Below are 9,467 nucleotides of genomic sequence, written 5' to 3'. Positions count from 1 at the left end.
TTGTTTTTGTATTTTTAAATAACAAAACCTTTGTCTACCTTTTCCAATATATTTTATGATCCAGGAACACTGGCCTTCTGGATATTCCTCACATAAGAAACTCCCTCTATTTACTCTTCTGATTTACACTGGTTATACTCTATGCATATAGTAATCTCTCTTCTCACCTCTGCCTCCTGACTTTCATGATTAGTTTCAAGCTCTAGATAAAATTCACCTTCTGCTAGTACCCTTTTTCTATTAATTATCTCCAATTTGTCTTGTTTGTATATAGATGTTTACATGTTGACTCCCCCATTAGACCATGAATTCTTCCTACTGAGGGACTGGATTTTGTTTTTCTTGGAATTTGTAGTGTCTAGCACAGTGCCAGACATAGAGATGTCACTCAAGTGCTTGTTGATTTAATCAACATAATGATAAACCAAGTCCTTCCTGACACAAAGGTGATAGACTCAGAATGCATACTGAAACATGTTTTTTTGGTTCTGTTTTTTGGATGTGACCAATGTAGGAATTTGTTTTGTTTTGGCTTGTACATTTTATAATAGGGGTTTTGCTTTTCTTGCTTCCTCAGTGGGGCATGGAAGAGAAGGAGAAAAGATGGTAAAGCAACATTTACATTTTTTAATAATGTTAACTATTTTCTGCGTGCGTTAAGATCTAAACTCTTATTAAATAGTAATCTCCACCTCCCTCCATTACAATAGAATCACATCACTTCATAGTTGCAAGATATCTAGGCCAACCAATACCTGGGAGGAATCCCTATTATGACAAACTTGGCAAGTGATCATCTGGTCATTGCTTGAAGATTTTCAAGGCAGGGAACCCATATTCCAGGCCCCAATGAGCTCATTTCATTTCTGGAAAGCTTTAATCATTAGGAAGTTTTTCCCTCTTGTCAAATTTATCTCTGTAGGATGGATGAATGTGGTTCTCCTCACCATTCAGTTGATATAGTAACAGGATTTAAATTATAGATGGTGACTAATGTGACACTATCTGAATTGCAAAAATGTGGTTACATCTGGTCATCACTTTACAAGATATAAACATTTTTATGATTGAAAAAAAAAAAAAGAAAGAAATTGGCTAAGCAAACAAGATTAGCTATACTTCTGTGGGCTTTAAAAAGCTACCCCCTGGGGTGTTAGAGACACTGAAGGAGAGGAAGAGAAGGGAATTTCTCTCTTTCTCTTCTTCCCTTACCCCATCAGCCATGAAATTTAGCAACTACTTTCAAAGGGAGACACTCTAACAAGCCTTTTTAGAGTTCATGGGTTTCAGAAAGTTCGAGGCACAATTGAAAGAGAAGAGATACATGCTCTAGACTGACAAAGATCCAGAAAAGCAATCACTCTAGGGAGAAAAAAGTTTTCAGGAATAAAATGCTTGGCAGCAGAGAAAAGATTCAGCCAGGCTAGCCAACAAGAGTTGAATTGTGAAGAGGAGTAGGACTTAGAAACCCAGCTAAGTCACATACCCAGAAGAAATAATTTACCTAGATGAATGAATATTTTACAAAGAGAAATAGGACCTGGCTCTGAAGCTTCATAATGATGTGTGTTCTTATATCACTCTGTACCATGTGCCCAATATTTCAGTGGATGCTGTGTGTATTTGTGGGAGAATATGCACCCCAGATTTATGGGAAGAATATTTTGCAGCTACTATTCTTGCTATGCAATTGCTAAGTATTTGAATGTGTTTGCTTTTTGTGTCTATTAGCTAGCTCATTGTTCATTGGAAGCATGGCTTATATAGAGTGTTGGAAGAGGACTAGAACCTCTGGTGTGATGGCTTGGGGAGCCCTTTTTTAGGGCTGCTCATTCACCTTTAGGATCACCCTTGCACTCAACTTTCACCTGCAATTCCAAGAAGCTGTAGTATGTGCAGCAGATACATTCTGGTAAATCTTCTCAGCAGATGGGCTAAACCAAGTTGAAGGTAATCAATAGGTTTTATTGATAATGTCTACCCCAAACATATGAAGACTTTCCCCACTCAAATAAGCAGATGAGAACAATCTGTTCCAACAGCCATGAAGGTAGCTAAAGGAGGTGCTTAGAGCTCCTCTAAGCTCTAACCTTAGAGCTTGTTCAGACATCAAAGATACCAAAGTCATCCACATCCTGGGCCATTGGCAGTCATCTTGACTTTTGTCTTATCACTTGACTTTGGTAGCTCTGGAAGAGAAAATAAGGCTGATGACTTTGCATGAGTCTGCCTCACTTAAATCCAATTTATAAACAAGTCAAAATAACACCTGTAATGTCATTGGTCCTCTACAAGAATAAAGGACAAGGGGCAGCTAGATGGTGAGGTGGATAGAGCACTGGCCCTTGAATTCAGGAGGACCCAAGTTTAAATCGTGCCCCACACACTTAATACTTCCTATCTGTGATCCTGAACAAGTCACTAAACCCTAATTGCCTCAAAAACAAAACAAACGAAAAGGAATCAAGGACAAACAATAATATTGGAAGCATACCAGTGGAGCTTCATGACCTGCAATATGAGAGTATAAACCTGTAAGGCTACCTTTACAACTGAAGTGACAGATGCTTCCTGAGGAGCCAATCCAGGATGTCCAGATGGGATACTACACTTTTTTACAATCTCCACCCATTCTTCCTACCCTATGGAATAAATACACCTAACAACCCTTCAGATATTTCAAGACAATTCTCATGTAATTCTTAGTTTCCTCTTTTCCAAGCTGAACATCCCTAATTTAAAAACAACAAGAACAACAAGTGATTTTTGTACGAAATTAACTCAAGATCCCTCTACCATCATGGTTGCAATTCCTCTGCATAATCTCCTAATAACCTAAACTTTTCCCTTCAGAGCTTGATATATTGCTCTAGATATTCTTTGACAGAAGGATTATTACTTCCTTATTTCTGGAAACTAGGCTTCTCTAATCATAGCCCAAGTTTCCATTAGCTTTATGCTGCCACTTCACGGTGCTGACTAATACAGAGCTTCAGTCTATAAAACCCTTACCAGATTACCACCCAATTATCATGCCTCTCTGATCCTCCACTTGCAAAATTGGGAGCTGGTATCCCTTTAAGTATTTACATTCAGCATAATGTTCTTGCCTATCAAGATTATTTTGGTACTGATTATCCAACCATTCTTCCTATCTTAGTGCCATCTACAAATTTGATGACCATACCATCTCTTCCTTTAATGAATTGACAGATTGATAAAAAAAAAAAAAAAAAAAAAAAAAAAAAAAAAAAGAATAAAAATAGCCAGAGGCAAACACAACTCTGGGAAAATTTGCTAGATATCTGTTGTCAGGCTGACATAGGACTATTAATATCTATTCTTTAAGTATAATCATTGCATCATTTATTTCTAAATCCATTTAATGCTTTAATTGTCTGTATATCAATTACCCTTCATATTTTCTGCCCCTCCCCCCCCCAAAAAATGGCCAGAGATATTTTACCAGTTGCTGTGATAAAATCTAGGCATCTCCCTATTTATCTCTGTCTCTCTCCCTACCACCACCACTTTCTCAGGACACTTGCCATTTTCTATTCTTTTGGTACCTTCTCCCCTTATCCCTAATCTTTCAGATAGCAGTGACAATATCTCAGCATTTACATCTGCCAGGTCTCTAACACCTGAGCAACTATTTTTGCCAGACCAGGTAGGTTGTATTTTTCTTATTAAAAAAAAATAAAAACAATTTTTAGGTTATACATGTACATTCATTTTTTCTACATATTTCCATGAGTCATGTTGGGAGAGGAAAATCAGAACAAAAAGGAAAAACTACAAGAAAAAAAACAAAGAAGGAAAAAAAAAAGTGGAAATGGTATGTATTGATACATATTCAGTCTCCACAGGTATCTCTCTGGATAATTTTCCATCCAAGTTTATTAGGATTGCCTTGGATCACTGAATTACTGAGAAGAATCAATTCTATCATAGTTGATTATCACATAATTTTGTTGTTGCTATGTACAATATTTTCCTGATTCTGCTTGTTTTACTCCACATCAGTTCACGCAAATTTTACAGACTTTTCTAACATCAGCCTGTTCATCATTTTTTATATAACAATAATATTCTACTACTTTCCTATACCATAACTTATTCAACTATTCATGCATTGTATTTTTCAAAAGATTATTAGGTTTTCTTATACTTTGCTCCTTACCATTTCTGATAAAACGGTCTTTCTCCTTGGCAAAGAAAATAGAACCAAAATATAAACTAAGCAACTAGGCTTTCTCTTTATTATATTATCAGTTATTATAATTCAATCTAACCCAACCAAATGTCTTTCCTTGTATACTCGTTCCTTTTCTCCTAATAATACTTTTACAAAAAGAAAAGAAAAGAAAAGAAAAAAACCCACAAGATTTTCTTAGTTTCATCCACAATCTTCAGTTCAACCAATGCACATTTATTAGTCAGCTTCTCTGTGCCAGACTTGACACTGAGAATTCAAGGACAAAAGTGAAGGTTTCTTCTCTCAAAGAGCTTACATTCTAATGGGGGGGAGGGGAGAAAATATACATGTATATACATGTAAAATAAATATTGATTGACTGACTGGCCATCTATATAAAGCCTTTCTTTAATCCTCTCAGCTGCTAGTGCCTACCCTCCTTCTCTAAACTACCAGTAAATACTTACTTACCAGGTAAATTTACCAGGGATTAAATTTGGATTTATAACATATGTACATATATACATATATATGCCCCAAGCAAATAGTCCTTTATTGATAGGGTAATGGTGTGGCAATCAGTATTTTGAATTTTGAATTAGATAACCCTGTGTGACAGGGTTTGCTGTTAAATCTTTCTAAGGTTAAAAAAGTTAAGAACTTCTCACTTCAGTTTCCTCATCTATAAAATAGAAATAATACCTACATTATCTGCTTCAAAGGCTTGTGGTGAGGAAAGTATAAAGTATAAACTTTAAACCATATACATTGTAGGCTATTATATAGGAGAGGCAGTTCAGTTGTTGTTTTTCCTTCCCTCTCTAAGAGATATCACAGTGATATCACAAAAGTGATACCAAATTTAAAGGATTGTTGTAAAGTTAAATGAATAAATGGATGTAACTTTAAACTGAAATATGAATGTCAGTTGTTTTAATAAAAACAATAGTAATAACTATCAGGCTCTGATAGCCTCCTCACCTTTGAGTCTGCTCACAGGAAGTGCATCATTTACTACCATGTGGTGAATAATGACTAGTCAATCTCATTGTTCAGAGATAATAAAGAACTTATACTACAGAATGAGGTCTTGAATGATTTCCCAAAGATGTTAGAACTTGGAATAAGCCACAAAGTTGGTTGCAGACTTGCCTTCTTTAGAAATGAAAAAAATGCCAGGTTCTTCCAGGTGGTGTATGCAGTCCCTCCCCAAGACTGAGGAAGTGAACATGCTGATCTGTTTTTACTTTGCTCAGGAAATTACCATGACTCCCTATTGCCTAAATTTCATTAAGGATAGACATGACTTTTCAAAAATGAGGTGATTCAGGCCAATTCCAAAAGACTTTTGATGGAGAGAGCCATTTACATTTAGAGAGAGGACTATGGCAACTAAATGTGGATCACAATACAACATTTTTACTTCTTTTGTTATTGTTTGCTTTCTTCCCTTTCTCATTTTTTCTTTTTTGTGGTGTTCTTCTTTAAAATATAATGGTTCTCTCTGGGAGCAGGTTTTTTGGGGAGGTTTTCTGGAGGCAGCCTTAGTTTCTGTTAAAAGTAATAGTCACTCCAAAACACAGCCAGGTGATAAAAGTTCAGATCTTTTATTGCTTCCTCCAAAATAGCCCAGGTAGTTTTCTTGGAGGCCTATTTCTCTGCTTGGTTCCAAGAGCCAAACCTCTCTGAATGTCTCCCAATCCAAAGGTTTGTCCTTCAGCCTCCAGCCAGCACAAAGGTGGAAAATGGAATGGATCTGACTCCTCTAGCTCAATTCCAAATGTCTCCAGCCAGCACCAAGGTCAAAGTTGAAATGAATCTGTCTTGCCTCTAAGAGAGGGCTTCTCTCTGAATTGCACTGATGTTCCCCTCTCAATCTTTTCAGCTGAGCTTCCGACTGAGCCTCTGTCCACTTCTTATATATGATCTCCCAAAGGTTGACTCCTCCTCTGAGAGAGTGGGATTATGGGATGTGAGAATGGGATTATGGGTTTCTCATTTGTGAATCTCATACTGAATACTAGCTTGTGAATCTCCCAAAAATGTGAACTCCAATGAGTATTTAAATATATTAGTGAGCTAGAGGATTTGCTAAGTACCATGCTAAATTAGGTAATTATTGTCTCTATCAACTCTAATGACTTAACACTTTGTAAGGATTCCAAAAAAAAGGATTTTTTGATCTGATTTTTCTTGTGCAGCATGATAAATGTGGAAATATGTATAGAAGAATTGCACATGTCTAACATATATTGGATTACTTGCTGTCTAACAGGGGAGAGGGTAAGGGAAAATTAGGATGAAAAAAATTGGAACATAAGGTTTTGCAAGGGTGAATGTTGAAAATTGTCTTTGCATATATTTTGAAAATAAAAAGCTATTATTTTAAAAAATAAATAAATTTTATCAAGAAGGTAGAATGTTATAATGAAAAGAGTAATATACTCTGGGGCAAAAAAAAAAAAAAAAAAAAAAAAAAAACTTGGGTTCAGATCTCAGCACTACTTTGGACAAGTCACTTAAACTCTCCGAGACTTAGAATCTTGAGATTTAAAGCTAAAAAAAATCTCAGAGAGTTCTACCTTCTTATTTTGTATATGGAGAAATAAAAACCATCTCTAGATTGAAAAATGGTCAAAGGATATAAACAGACAATTCTCAGATGAAGAAATTGAAACTATTTCTAGTCGTATGAAAAGATGCTCCAAGTCATTATTAATCAAAGAAATGCAAATTAAGACAACTTTAAGATACCACTACACACCTGTCAGATTGGCTAAGATGACAGGAAAAAATAATGATAATTGTTGGAGGGGATGTGGGAAAACTGGGACATTGATGCATTGTTGGTGGAGTTATGAATGAATTCAACCATTTTGGAGAGTAGTTTGGAACTATGCTCAAAAAGTTATCAAACTGTGCATACCCTTTGATCCAGCAGTGTTACTACTGGGCTTATATCCCAAAAAAATCATAAAGAAGGGAAAGGGACCTGTATGTGCACGAATGTTTGTGGCAGCCCTCTTTGTAGTGGCTAGAAACTGGAAACTGAGTATCGGATGCCCATCAGTTGGAGAATGGCTGAATAAATTGTAGTATATGAATATTATGGAATATTATTGTTCTGTAAGAAATGACCAACAGGATGATTTCAGAAAGGCCTGGAGAGACTTACACGAACTGATGCTGAGTGAAATGAGCAGGACCAGGAGATCATTATATACTTCAACAACAATACTATATGATGACCAGTTCTGATGGACCTGGCCATCCTCAGCAATGAGATCAACCAAATCATTTCCAATGGAGCAGTAATGAACTGAACCAGCTATACTCAACGAAAGAACTCTGGGAGATGACTAAAAACCATTACGTTGAATTCCTAATCCCCATATTTATGCCCACCTGCATTTTTTATTTCCTTCACAAGCTAATTGTACAATATTTCAGAGTCTGATTCTTTTTGTACAGCAAAATAAACGGTTTGGTCATGTATACTTATTGTGTATCTAATTTATATTTAAATATATTTAACATCTACTGGTCATCCTGCCATCTGGGGGAGGGGGTGGGGGGAAGGAAGGGGAAAATTGGAACAAGAGGTTTGGCAATTGTTAATGCTGTAAAGTTACCCATACATATAACCTGTAAATAAAAGGCTATTAAATTAAAAAAAAAAACTTTAAAAAATAAAATAAAATAATGTTCTAATAGTCTCTCCCATTCTCCAGAACAAATTTTGAATCCAATGATCCTTGCCCAGCATTGCCCTTCATCAGTTCTTTGGTAACAGTCTCTCAAAAGTCAATCAGTTACCCACAGCAACAAGTCCACTAGGTTAGGAATTCAAGATGATCTTCTTAAATGTAACATTTGACATAATTTCCTCTTAGGTTAATCACCTTATACTTCAGATGATAAAGATGTCAAATATTCTTCTTGCTCCCTTAAAGGACCAGGCCAGATTATATAGCATCAACTACCACCTAGCATATAGGGAAGGGAAAAGAAGAGAACAGGTAAGCAAGGGGAAGAGATTCATCCATGACTGTGCTATAGGCATGAATTCAATTCCATCCCCAGCTTGAATATTCTTCCTTATCAACAGCCCCATTACCTTCTATCCATATAAAACAAACACAATTCCTAGCACATCCCACCCCTTAGTGGCAAGGTCCCAAAAATTGTCTAGGGGAAGCTTCTAACACTAAAATAAACTTAAATTATCCTAGAAACTTGAGGAAAAGCTTAATACAAATAATGGATACCTCACTTTTACAGAAAATTATTTAAATTTAGGTTATGTCAAAGATACCTCATAGTAAGTTGTCTGATATAAAAACAATCATTGTATCTAGAAGCAATACTGGAGAATAGAAAATATCTCCAATACCATCACTAGTCCCTATGACATGTGAGGCATCTATATTAAAGTAGTTAAGAGTCCCTGAGCATCTTGTACAAGACCAATCCTGAGCCCTTAATACTAGGGCTTGTCCCAAATCTACTGTAAGTCACCAGATACCATCTGTGTTGTTCATCAGCCACATAGAACTATCATAAGGGGAGTTTCCAAGCCACAATGACTCAGCATATAGCCTTTAGTCCTCTCTCTATCTCCCCTCCTCAAAGTCTTACAATTTAAAGAGTATAAGCCTAGGGGGAACCTCAACCATTGCCCTAGAAAGGCTCATTCCAATAGTCCCTCAAATCTGGGTACAAGGATTTAAGATGGCTCTGACTAGGTGGGGTAAGGGACTAAACAGATAGGGTAAAGCTTCTCAGGGCTTTCTAATATTTTGGCAGAGCAGAAGGACCTTTGTTACCTTAGTACCAGATACTCCAAAATAATTTCACTAACACCCCTCTTATGGGTTGACCATCAATTATCTTGTCCACTTTGTTTCAAAAGGCACACCCATTACTTTTTACAGGAAAGAGTATCATCACCCTCCACCCATTTAACTTGGCAGCCAGCATCATACTTCCTTTCATCATCCTTAGACTGCCTATTTAAGTGGACAGTCCAATTCTCCCAAAAAGCTGCTGGGATTGTTCCAATCTTCCACTCAAACTTCATCAATTGGTATGCCAAGGCCTGTGTGGTAGTCTGGCTTGGATGATCCATGGCAAAACTCTGACACTATTCAAGTAATGTTCCACTCCAAAGGCAGAACCTAATTTCAAAGAAGGTTGGTCATAAGAAAGAGAGGAAGACCTTGGGCAGAGAAGATAATTCAATCTGGCAATCTCATTTATTTCTTTGAAA

This window comes from Sarcophilus harrisii, chromosome 4, assembly GCF_902635505.1.
Source record: "Sarcophilus harrisii chromosome 4, mSarHar1.11, whole genome shotgun sequence".
NCBI lineage: Eukaryota > Metazoa > Chordata > Mammalia > Dasyuromorphia > Dasyuridae > Sarcophilus > Sarcophilus harrisii.
Note: the sequence above shows the minus strand (reverse complement) of the source record.